The sequence below is a fragment of the Oryx dammah genome, unplaced genomic scaffold (assembly GCF_014754425.2).
Source record: "Oryx dammah isolate SB20612 unplaced genomic scaffold, SCBI_Odam_1.1 HiC_scaffold_18, whole genome shotgun sequence".
NCBI classification, from domain to species: domain Eukaryota; kingdom Metazoa; phylum Chordata; class Mammalia; order Artiodactyla; family Bovidae; genus Oryx; species Oryx dammah.
In genome coordinates this window covers 60,227,433-60,239,547 of record NW_024070202.1, presented here as the reverse complement: position 1 = coordinate 60,239,547, position 12,115 = coordinate 60,227,433, and the positions used below count along the sequence as shown (strand labels likewise).

Genomic DNA, 12,115 nt, shown 5'->3' with positions numbered 1-12,115 from the left:
CCTTTTTCCCAAATCCATTCAGTCACCAAATCTTTTATTTTCATCAATGCCAATATTTTTTCCTTCTGGCTTGAATCCAGCCTGGAGAGGGGGAAAGGTTGGCCCTCTGAAAGGTGTCTCTTTAAAGGAAGAGGACTGGCCCACTCCTCAGACTTGAAAATGGAATTGCATTTATACAGGAAGCTTTACTTACTCATTTGACCAAGACTGTGTCTTTCCTTGGGTTGGCCTAGAAGGAAGTGGCTTACAGCTTCCATCTTTCCTTGGCACTTCCCTCCTGCTGTACCATCTAATCTATCTTCCATGTGGCCTTGGGACTTATGTTCCTTATTGAATTCCAATTGTGTCTTTTTCTTAGCTAAAATCATTTAGTATTCCTTTCCACTCAATCCAAATGCCCAGCTCCCAGAAGAGTTGACACAAGGCCTCTCTCAAACTTTCTCCCCACTACCCTGATTGCTGTATTCCCCAGACTTAACCAGTTCTTTAACATTCACCTTTCCAGAACATTCTCAGTCATTTCATTGTGAACTCCTTCCTCTGTGATCTACACACACTCTAAACATACATTTGTCACACTCTATTATGACTTTCTATTAATGAATTTGTTTCCGCGACCGCTCCCCTCGCCCAACTGCTCATCTGAAGTGGGTCTTATAAGCACCAGCAAGAGTCTTGATTGTATGACATAAAATGCTATCAAAATGGCTATTGAATGAATGAAGTATTACGAAGCGTGCTATAAGCCCACTCATATCTCAACTTAAAAATATTCATATGCATATTTAAGTATAAGGCACACATTTAAAACATTCTCACTGTTGTTTTAGTCACTAAGTCGTGTATGACTCTTTTGCGAGCCCATGGACTGTAATAGCCTGTCAGGCTCCTCTGTCTATGGGATTTCCCAAGCAAGAATACTGGAATGAGTTTGCCATTTCCTTCTGCAGGGAATCTTCCCCACCCAGGGATTGAACCACATCTCTTCCATTGGCAGGATTCTTTACCACTGAGCCACCAGGGAAGCCCATTTAAAAATATATACTACAATAAATAAATAAACTTTTATTGTGCTTCTCTTATCTTAATCCAGGCAAATGTTTCTCCAAATCCTCAAAGAACAGGCAGTAATTGAAAAAGTAGTTGTAACGAGCTGAAGTCACTACTTGGCAGGAAAGTAAGTTTAAGGATGATGGAAACATATACATTCCTTGATAAAAGTTTTGATTTAATGTGATTTATACTGACTTGCTATAAAAATAAAAATGATAAGCACTGGAGAAAACAGGATTTAGCAGGTGATAGAAGAGTTTCTTTGTTCATAAAGACCTTTCAATATTAGGAGAGCTACATGGATATATGTGTGTGTGTGTGTGTGTGTGTGTGTGTGACAAAAACATACACACACATACATACATACACACACAACAAACAGTTACTATTTAGTGTATGAAGGATCAGTCCTATCCCCCAAATCTAAATGTCTGAATACTTGGCCACTTCTACAGAATGGTGCAGGGTTGGAATAACGAGGGCACATGGTCCACTATAAAAATGCTCTGAAAATGATGGGGTGGGGCAGTGGTGAGGGTGGGCAAGAGTCAAGGCAAAACTAGTCTTTGGAATTCTCTCTTCACTCAGCCAAAAATACGCAATCTAACCAAAGTCCCTCCACTGGCTCCACCTCCCAAGCCACATGCCTTCTGGGGGCCAAGGACAAAGCCAGCTGTGGCTCTGCATTTGGATAAAAGAGCCTGAAAACAGGGGGGGGGGGAATTTATTTTAAAATGATTTTGGTTCGAAAATTAAGGGTAAATGTGTGTAGCAGCCTGGAAAATATTGCTTTTTCCGGGCTGCTCCGCCACAGAACCCCAGAACAAAAAAACACTGGTTTTCAAAAAGCATCAAAAAAAAAAAAAAAAAAAAAAAGGCACAAAGGGCGGAAGGAAGGGTGGAGGTTGGCTATAGGGCTGTGACTTATAAGGCAGCGGCTACCTCAGGGAGATACAGCTAGTACATGAGCTGGCAATATCTCTACATCGCCTAAGCCACTAGATGCTGCCCTGCTCTAGCAGCACAACAGTGAAGGTAAATAAAAGGTTGACAGATAATTACATAAGAAAACAAACGTGGCAAGATTAGGACAGGAATCTAATGGACAGAGTGGAAAAGGACTCCACATCTAGCAGCATCTTAAGGCAATGTCCTGGTCACCGTACCGGACCATTAGTATCTATCACTACCCAATTAGCCAAGGTGGGTTTTACCGGCAGAGGAGGCATTTCACCCTCTTAATTCATCCCCACACAGACAGTTCTTTAATCTCGGGACAGAGACCTATGAAGAAGCCCAGCTGAGTTCTGCAACCACCTTCCTGTTTCATTGATTTTATTCCCATTATGTGGAGGATATAGCTAACACCGTAACCATGGGCCAGAATTCAAGACCTTGTGAGGAAACGGAGACATAAAATCACTAGCTACAGTTTTTTTCAACCAGGGGGTGCCAGGAGGAAACACACATGAAATTGACTTGAAAGCAATTTGGGTTAGGAAAACAATTGCAGTTTTAGGAGAGGAAGCTAGTGAGGAAACTTGGAGACCTAGAGGAAATAAATGAACATAAAGGGTGAGACCACCCACATGTGAAAAAGCCACCTTAGGGCAAAGGAAATACCAGTGAATAGAAAACTGGGGCACTTATAACTGCTGTCAAAAGTCTAGCCTGTTGGATAGCCCAGAGTTGGACTAATTCATGCAAGAAAACCAAACAGTGGTTCTTACCATGGGAAGGGTACTAGCAACTGATTTCTAGAGACATATTTGGTTATCACACCGGTGTGCTGCTCCTGGCATCTGGTGGTAGAGGCCAGAGAAGCTAGTAAACATCCTAGGAGTCACAGGACACAACAAAGGATCAACCAGCCTCAAGGGTCAACAGTGTGAGGTTGAGACTGCCTGACATAAAAGATCAACATCGAAATGGCAATAGCCTGCAGGAAGAAAGAGAGAATTGGCAGTCTCAGCATCACCCAAGGGAAAAACCATCCTGGCCAAAGACTCCAGTCTCTGGTTCCCTTGGATGGTATTAATATATGGAGCAGGAGAAGTAGCAAAAAAGGTATGACTAGCTGGAAGATAGTTTAAATGTATTCCTTCCTCCAAGTTGGTCCCCATCACCACTACCATCGAGTCATTCCACGCTTTTGATTTCATCATGACTCATCCACAAAGAAAAAAACCTGTTGGTTAAAGAATATGTGTCTATTCTCCTTGGCAAACCTCAGTCTCATTTTTGATTAATGAATTGCATTCTGGCTTATATGCGTCAATATTATGAGCTTAGGTGATGGGCATGCTCTCCCTGAGAGAAGGATCACTGACTCCCAGGACTAAAGAGGTCAGCTCTGGAATGTGATATACAAAGTAAGGCACTGAAAACCGGCCTCAGTGATGACAGCCACATCCCTAGGTGCCATGGCAACCGGGGCACATCCATCAGTACCCAGGGCATTTCTACTAGCATATAGGAGTGAAGGGTACCTGGATGGGCTGCAGCATAGCTTGACATGGGGGTCCTGGCCTCAGACTAGGCTAGTCCAAGAGGACCAACAAGAAGAATAAGCAGCCAATGTAAGAGTCATGGGGCATGTGAAAGAAACAGCAGCATAAAGAGTCAGGAAAGGCGGATATCTGCTTAGATCTACTCTCCAAGCACAACAGTGACATTTCATTTCTCCAGGCCACTTCTATAAAATGGATAAGAACACTATGCCAGTTCTTCCCCACCGTCTCCAAAACAGCATTCCTGGAGGAAGCGTGTCAGCTGCCGGCACAAGGAGGATGTTGCATGAATCCTGTGACTCCAAGGCCACTGGGGCAATGCTCAGTCACCGTTTACTCACTCCTGCCACCCTCCAACCTCTGTTCCTTATCCAGCAAGTATAACCCACCCAACCCACAGCAGTCCGGGAGCCCAACAAGTAGTATGCTTGCCAGTGTTTTCTACTGAGGAAAGTTATGTTCCCTGCATTAACTGTTAGAACTAAAATAGCCAAAACTGTAGCCTCAACTCCTAAAATTAAGGTTCTAATAATAATCTTGCTCAGATTCTAGAAATCAGTGTTTGTGGGGGCCCAGAACACTGACTGAGACTCATCGTCTCCTTCTATTTATACATGTGACTAATGTCTCTACTCAGTAGTAGGCCAGGTTGTTGCTGTGGTTAATATTGTTTGATGATCTAGCATTCCCTCTCCCACACAGATTCCTACCGGATACTTGGCTATTCACCCCACCTTAGGCTGGTGACAAAATTCTGCTCAAACTGACCTGCACTTATCTTAAAAAATTTCAGAAATCATAGTGCTAAGTCACAAGTTAAATTAATCATGGATCATAAGAGTGATCTGAGGTGTTCAATTCTGGCTATTAAACATAAGCTCCAATTGTTGACACTCAGACAACCTAAATTATCCAGGGATCCAAAAACTGCAACCAGTGTGTACACTGTGCTTTCAGGCTGGCTTTGCTGTATGTAAAAGTGCTGCACTAGGCATATTCAAAGGCTTTCATAGGCCACACACATTTCATGGGAGCCACATTCTGTTCCCTGGATAACTGGTCTTCAAAATCCTGATGTTTTGAATGGTACTGAAGTTCTCAGCCTTTTTCTTTTTTTGGTTGGCCAGTTCCAAGCCCTGGTCAGCTAAGAAGCTTAATCTAATTGTGTATCACAGCAGTGTGGCAGCCACCAGACAAGATTACTTCTGTCTTTGCAAACCTCTGAAAGTAATTAAAATCATGCATTTGAGAACTGTGAGGTGTAGAATATGAAAGAAAAGGTTCAGTGGAGTAAGTTCGAAAGACCTCAAAAGCTTAAAAACCTCATAAGCTCTAAACTAAAACTTAGCCAGAAAAGAGTATTTTCACTCATTTTATGCTAAGTTAAAAAGTTATTACATAAAATCTACTGCCCTTCCATATTACTAAAGTGAAAACAATACACTTGGATCTCCAGCTTTGTCAAAATGGCATTCTTGGGGCCTAACAGACCATCGAGTTCTATGAACAGTAGTATTTTAAAGGCTGAGTCAATGGCTCATGCTTCTATTGCATCTGATTCAACACTGGGAAACAGCATCTCTTGCAGGAGATTAAACTAATAGCATTTTGTAATGAGGGAGGGTGCTAAGTGTTTCTTAAAGTATGACCCCGTAAACACTTTCATCACTATCCTTGGCAAATGGTTTAAAATGTATATGCCCAGCACCCCCAAAATTATTAGAACACACTTTTTTCAACATGACTCATATTAAGTAATACATTTGACGTTTAGGTTTGGTGTCTGTTTTGTAAAACACCCTATTTTCCATTGTACTGTCTTCTATTTCATGTTTTCAACTGCTACTCTGGACCTAAGAAATTGATGTTATGATCCATTCCTTATTGCAACCCTAAGCTTTAAAAACACTAGTTAACTAGAAGCAGCAGAAATGGAGTTGAGTAATTAGCAGGAAACACTTGGGCTTTGTGATGCAGAGAGGCTTTGTGATGTCTTAAAAATCAAATGATCCACTTGGATGGTTTCAGGCATTAAAAAGTGGTTGCAGGCTTCAGTTACAAACCTTAAGGGTACCTACTGTCTTAGATCCAGACAGGATATGTCCTCCATAGGAATGATTACCTATAAACCTACAGTGTTAAGAAAGATGATAATGTCAGCAAAGTGTGTGTTCGGAGCCCCTTGGCACACCCCAGCCACATCCTCTCCGCAAGGGCTTCAAAGCATTCCCTTCCTCCACCTTTATCCCCACCCATTCACACCCAACACCTGAAGTGGGGTTATTTACTACTTTAAAATACTCAAATGTTGTCTTATCTCAATTTAATAAATATGTATGATTTGTTAACAGCATTGTAGAAGCCCCTCGTCCCATTTCCTCTCTTTCGCTTTTCTTCTCTTGGGCTTTTCTCATCTCTCTTCTCCCCAGCATCTGCTCCCCAGCTCCATTCTATCTTCCTCTCCTTCATCCTTTATTCCCTCTCCTCCTCTTCTTCTGGGGAAGTGGAGTGGCATACAGTGGCTGTCTCTGACTTCACTCTACACACAGTAATACCCTTCTTCCCAGGGGAGTCTTCCTAACACACACTTTAAAAAGACATTCTCCAAGGAGAGTGATGAAACAGATACCAGATCTAAAGCGGTTATGTGTTATTAATAAATGGTACTGGTTGTTCACTCTCTCAAGGAATCATTTCTCAGTTCCTTTCTTCAGGCTGAAATTCTACAGGGAGGAGTTTACTCAAAGCAGAAAGGGATCTGCAAGAGATGCAGCTGAGCATGGAGACGACAGAGGAGAAAAGGCTTACTTGTCCCTGATGCTGTAGTATTTTCTTGGCATATTTCCCTGGTGAGCCTCTCCCATGAAGGCCCATCTTAGTCAGTCAACAAGTATTTATTGAGCACCTGCTAGGTAGGAATCAGTCTAGGTTCTGGCCCTGTAAATAAGACAAGGTTTCTGCCCTTGTTGAACTTCCATTCTAATGGTCAAGACAGACACTAAGCAGACAAACAAACGAATATATTATATCAGAGGGTAATAAATGTTAAGAGGGAAAACTGAGAGACTGAAAAGGACCAGGGAGTAGCTGGTTGCTATTTTACGGTAGTCAGGGAAGCCCGCCTATAAACTGACAACTGACCTGAAGGAAGCATTGGAGTGAGCCCTCTGGACATGTGGAGGAAAGTTCCTTGTGAAAAAGGAATAATATGTGCAAAGAGCCTGGGGACAGAACTTGGTGAAAAACAAGTATGTGAGGCAATCAGAGTTGCTGCAGTCAAGAAGGGCAGAGAGATGAGACAGAAGGGGTAGACGTGTCTGCTCCCGAATTCCACCATCTCAGGTGTGGGCCAGCCTCGCAGCCTGCCCCTCCCTGACACCTACCCAGCTTCTTCACAGTTCCCTTCCCTCCTGCAGAGTCTGAACACTCAAGGTCATTCCCTGAGATTTTCTGAGAGGACATCCAGTCCATCTAAATAAAAACAAACAAAACCAAGTCATAAGCCATAGTAAGAAAGCAATATATATGCACATTTAACCACAGCCCTTAAAAGATAGGAAATCTACCACAGTAAAGAGCAGGTGCAGAAGGTCAGCTACAAGAAAAAAAAAGTGTCCACCACTTGACAGCCGGGGATCTGACCTTCAAACTCACAAACTGGGAAACAATAAACTCTGAAACAACCTTGGGCAGTAGGTATGGAGGTGAGATACTATGGAAAACCATGATCAGAGGAGGCTGATGGTAATGGCCACTGACACCTTTCGGATCTGAAAGTGAACCTGAGTGGTATTAGGCCCTTCTAGTTCCCAAAGTTATCCTCAAAGAGTTGATATATAAATGCTGGTCATTAATTACTTTTATTTTATAGACCAAAAAAAGAACAACTTGAAAATTCACCCCCAAGTCACTGGCAGCCCTACCGTGGGGAGCACCGCGGCCTCTGTCTCAAGGGTGGAGAAACCCTTGTCACAGATTCTCTTAAATCTTAAATATAACGATCTAAGTTCGCATCATTTAAGGCCAGTGATGTTAGCAGGCCCAATTTTGGGGCACTGGGCATCACAGAGTATGCCCTGAGAGGCTCCGGAGCTGTCCAGAGACCCGCAGAGCCGGGTCACTACCGGGGCCAAGCGATTGGCTTTAGGTCAACGCAAGTCCCACCGTCAACAACCCTTGTCCGGACCCGTCAATTTCAAACAGCACCTAGGCGGCAGAGGGTCACTCGGCGGCGTGGACTCCACGGCTCCAGAGCCCCTCTGGGTCTCTCGGTCTCTCTCTCTCTCTCTCTCTCTCTCTCTCTCTCACACACACACACACAGACACACACACACACACACACACACACACACACACGCTCGCCGCCCTCGCGCGCGCCCGCGGCACCACACGGACTTCCCAACCCCAAACACACGCGCGCACCCCACGGCCGGCTGAGTTCTGTATTTCCTCTTCCTCAAAGCTACTCTTGCGATCTTAGCCGCCCCGCTCTGCTTCGGATTCCAGGGCCCCCAGAGCTCGGCTACCTCCCTTCCCTGAAGGCGCGCCCGGTGCGCCCCTCCTCTGATGCCAGGATCATCCATCGACTCCCCCACCTCCTTTCCGGGTCCCGGCCGGGACTTCTGAGTGTCCCCGGGAGGCGGGTATTTACTAACAGTCGTCCGGGGCTCCCAGCTGCCCCTGCCGCCCCTTCGCGTCCCTCCGGGCCCTCCACCCCTCTAGCCCATCACCGCCCCCTGCCAGGAGCGCGCTCGCCGGGGGATTCCCTCCCATCTTGGAGCGCCTGAGAAAAGCCGGGAGTCCTCGCTGCCAGTCCTTTCTCCCGCGCACCCTCCGTGGTGCCCAAGCCCCCAATCCACTCTCCCTGTCCTTAGTCCCCAGTCCCCCGGCTCCAGCACCGCAACCCCAGGTCGACCCCCTGCAACCGGCCCCGGCCGAAACGTCTCGGTTGGTTCCCCGGTCGCGAGCCCTGCGCCCCCTCCTCGGAGCCCCTCCCTCGGCTCCCATTCCTCCTGCCGCCCCTCTGCCCTGACTTCCCCAAGTGCGGAGTGCCCAGGCGCGCCCCGCAGCCTTCACCCCGCCGAGCCCGGGGCCACCCCCGCCTGCGCCGCGGCGCCCCCAGAAAGGAAACAAAAGTCTCCGCGGCGCCCAGAGTCCCCCGGAGCAAGACGCCTCCTCCTCGCCCCGGCCCCAGGTCCCTCCCGGGCCGCGCTGAGGTCAGCGAGTCAGGGCGCCACGCCAGCCCAGGAAACTTTACGAACCTGCCCGGGGTCGCAGGACGGCGGCGGCGAGGGTTCCCAGCGATAAGATCTCTGGCGACCCCGCGACTGTGGAAGGGGAGCGGGAGAGTCTGTCGCCCAGCTCAGGGGCCCCGGCGGTGTGAGTGGCTCTGCCTCTATCTATCCCGTGCCCATCCTCGCCCGCTCTCGCTCGTCCGAGCACACGCACTTACACTCCGGGTCGGCCGGCTGCTGCGCCGCCGGCTGCCGCTGCTCTCACTTCCTCTTCCTTCCTCCTGCTGGCCAGAGACACATTTTGCATCTGCAAGGCATCCCGAGATTAGCCGCGAACTCTGCTACAGAGCAGACGCTGCGGAGTGGCCGCCGGCGCCCCCGGCACCTGCGCCGGGACCCGCGTGGTTGGCGCGTTCGCTTCCAGCCGGCGCCCTGCTGCCTGCCCACCGCACTTCGCCGGGGGGGGGGGATGGGGGTGCCCACGACTTTTTGAAGTCCCCCTACTTAAAGAGAAATGTCAAACACCATGCACGCCTCAGTTCTGCTATAAATAATATGTGTGCAGAGCATGACTTCTCGGATGAGCTCACAAGCGGCGTTTTGCAGGCATTAATTAACTCCGTCACCCTCATAGCGCCACCTCCGGGAGGCCGGGAGTGCGTGGCATTTTTTTACAAGCTTTCAATTTTGGCAGTTGGTTTGGGATTTTGAGGGGAAACTTCGGTGGGCCGTTTTAAAGCTACTTGAAGAGGCTGATGTGTTTGTTTTGACGTTCTGCCTGGACCCTTGGACAGCGCGACAAAATTAACGACAGAACGTTTCCTCCTCCTCACAGTCACCTGTGCGCTTACAGACCACGGGATTTATTTCTCAACAGTTAAGCCAGGGATTCCCTAATTTTGCATAACTTTGCATAAAGCAAGACGTTCTATCCCCAATTTGGTCTGTAAGGTATATTATTTGATTCATACAACCTACTTTAGTCCTTTTCAAAGCAGAAATTAAGCACGTTAATTGAGTTGCTGCCAGAAGGGAAATGACAGTTGTTGGAAGGTTGCAGGAGAAACACCTGTCCTCTCCAAATTCTAAAGTATCTATGCTGGCTCTACCAGAGAAGGAAAAGACAATTGCTCTGCATTCCCTGCAAATTGGCAAAGGAGATAAATCGGGACAGGGAGGCATTAGAATGTAAGCAAAGATGCTTTTTAGGTTTCAATCCCACCCACCCCACCACCTAGGCCCCAAAGGAGATTTAAATTTTAACCCCGCACTGACTGCAGCCATGAAATTCAAAGATGCTTGCTCCTTGGAAGGAAAGCTATGATAAACCTAGACTGTATTAGAGAGCAAAGACATCACTTTGCCAACAAAAGTCCATGTAGTAAAACCTGTTCACAGTAGTTATGTCCAGATGTGAGAGCTGGACCATAAAGAAAGCTGACTGCTAAAGAATTGATTCTTTCGAATTGTGGTACTAGAGAAGACTCTTGAGAGTTGCTTGGACTGCAAGGAGGTCAAACCAATCACTGCTAAATAAAATTGACCCTAATTATTCATTGGAAAGACTGATGCTGAAGCTGAAACTCCAGTACTTTGGCCACCTGATGCAAAGAGCCAACTCTTTGGAAAAGACCCTGATGCTGGGAAAGATTGAGTGCAAGAGGGGACAGAGGCGGCAGAGGATGAGATGGTTAGATAACATCACCGACTTAATGGACATGAATTTGAGCAAACTCTGGGAGAGAGTGAAGGACGGGGAAGCCTGGTGTGCTACAGTTCATGGGGTCAAAAACAGTCGAACACATCTTAGCGACTGAATGATAACTGTCCATTAGCAGCCAAGAGCTCCAAGCAGCTATTGAATGCTTGAAACATGGCTAGTGCTAAGATGTTCTGTAAGTGTAAAATAGACACTAGACTTCAGGTGAAAATAGAAGATAAGATAGCTGGTTAATAATTTTAATGTTGATTACATCATTCCAACAAATGATGATAGCTTAGATGTGATGATTCAGTTGGGTTAATTATTGGGTTAAGACATAAATGTATGCTATATATACTAATTTAAAATAATTTTACTGGTTTCTTTTTACATTTTAAATGCAACTACTAGAAGAAATAAGATTATACACATGGTTCTCATTAGTGGCTCACATTATATTTCTAGTGAACCACTCTGATCTGACCCCTTATTATATGCATAACCCCAGGAGTTAGTATCAGGAGTGTGAATACTTGGGTGCAGATCATTATAAACCAATAACTTAAAGCAGGATGATTCCAGGAAAGTAATTTCACTTCTTTATTTCCCCATCTGTAAAACAGTAATGATACAGTAATAACAGTCAACAGGGCAGCTATCAAATGAGGTAATTTAATAAGCAGTCAGTAAATGGGGCCTTTACTAATGATGATGAGATGCTTATAATAATAAGTATGAATTTGATCCACAACTTTCTAGCTCAGGCACATAAAGACAGTGCAGACATCATGAACATTCAGTAAATGTTAGCTGTCATAATTGTTCCAAAGGTAGACAGGGAACTTCTCACAGCAATTAGACAACTCCACCTCTTTGTAAACTTTGGTCCCAGTTCTGCCCTCTGCAGTTAACACGGAGTAAGTCACATCCGTCCTAGGGAGATAACCTTTCAGATCCTTGAAGATAACCCTAGAATCTACCTACACTTTCTCTTCTGAGGATTAAACATTCTCATCTATCTAACTCCTTTACAGGTGATAGGGCTTCAAATCTCTTTCACCTTTTTGTAAAGGACACCTGTCTCTGTCTTTTAAAAAAGATAATTGTCATATAAATGAACTAACTAGACATTAAAAGCAATTTATGAACTGTGGTGTTGGAGAAGACTCTTGAGAGTCGCTTGGGCTGCAAGGAGATCCAACGAGTCGATCCTAAGGAAATCAATACTGAGTCTTCATTGGAAGGACTGATGCTGTAGCTGAAGCTCCAGTACTTTGGCCACCTGATGTGAAGAACTGACTTATTGGAAAAGACCCTGATGCTGGGAAAAATTGAAGGCAGGAAGAGAAGGGACAACAGAGGATAAGATGGTTGAATGGCATCACCGACTCAATGGACAAGAGTTTGAGTAAACTCCGAGAGTTGGCGATGGACAGGGAAGCCTGGCATGCTGCAGTCAATGGGGTCACAAAGAGTTAGACACGGCTGAGCAACTGAACTGAACTGATGTAGCCTAAGCTCTTGGCAGTTATTTTTCAGATTCATCCAGTGCAAGGGGAAGTCTGAAAATTCTTTGCTGTGTTACCATTAGGCAATGTCCATGCTTACGAGGTTAG

The 12,115-nt window shown here is 45.8% G+C and overlaps 1 protein-coding gene across 3 annotated transcripts in view; it reads right to left on the bottom strand.

Moving 5' to 3' along the window:
* ELMO1 (engulfment and cell motility 1) overlaps positions 1-9,352 on the bottom strand; it is a 568,433-nt gene extending 559,081 nt beyond the window's left edge. Inside the window, exon 1 of one of the 3 annotated variants that reach the window (XM_040260178.1) lies at positions 9,016-9,352. The gene's annotated coding sequence lies outside the window, so the exon portion shown is untranslated. Of the gene's footprint in view, positions 1-8,824 lie in introns of all 3 variants that reach the window. The other 2 variants (XM_040260181.1, XM_040260177.1) reach the window with 2 other exon arrangements.
* Positions 9,353-12,115: the final 2,763 nt, after the last annotated feature.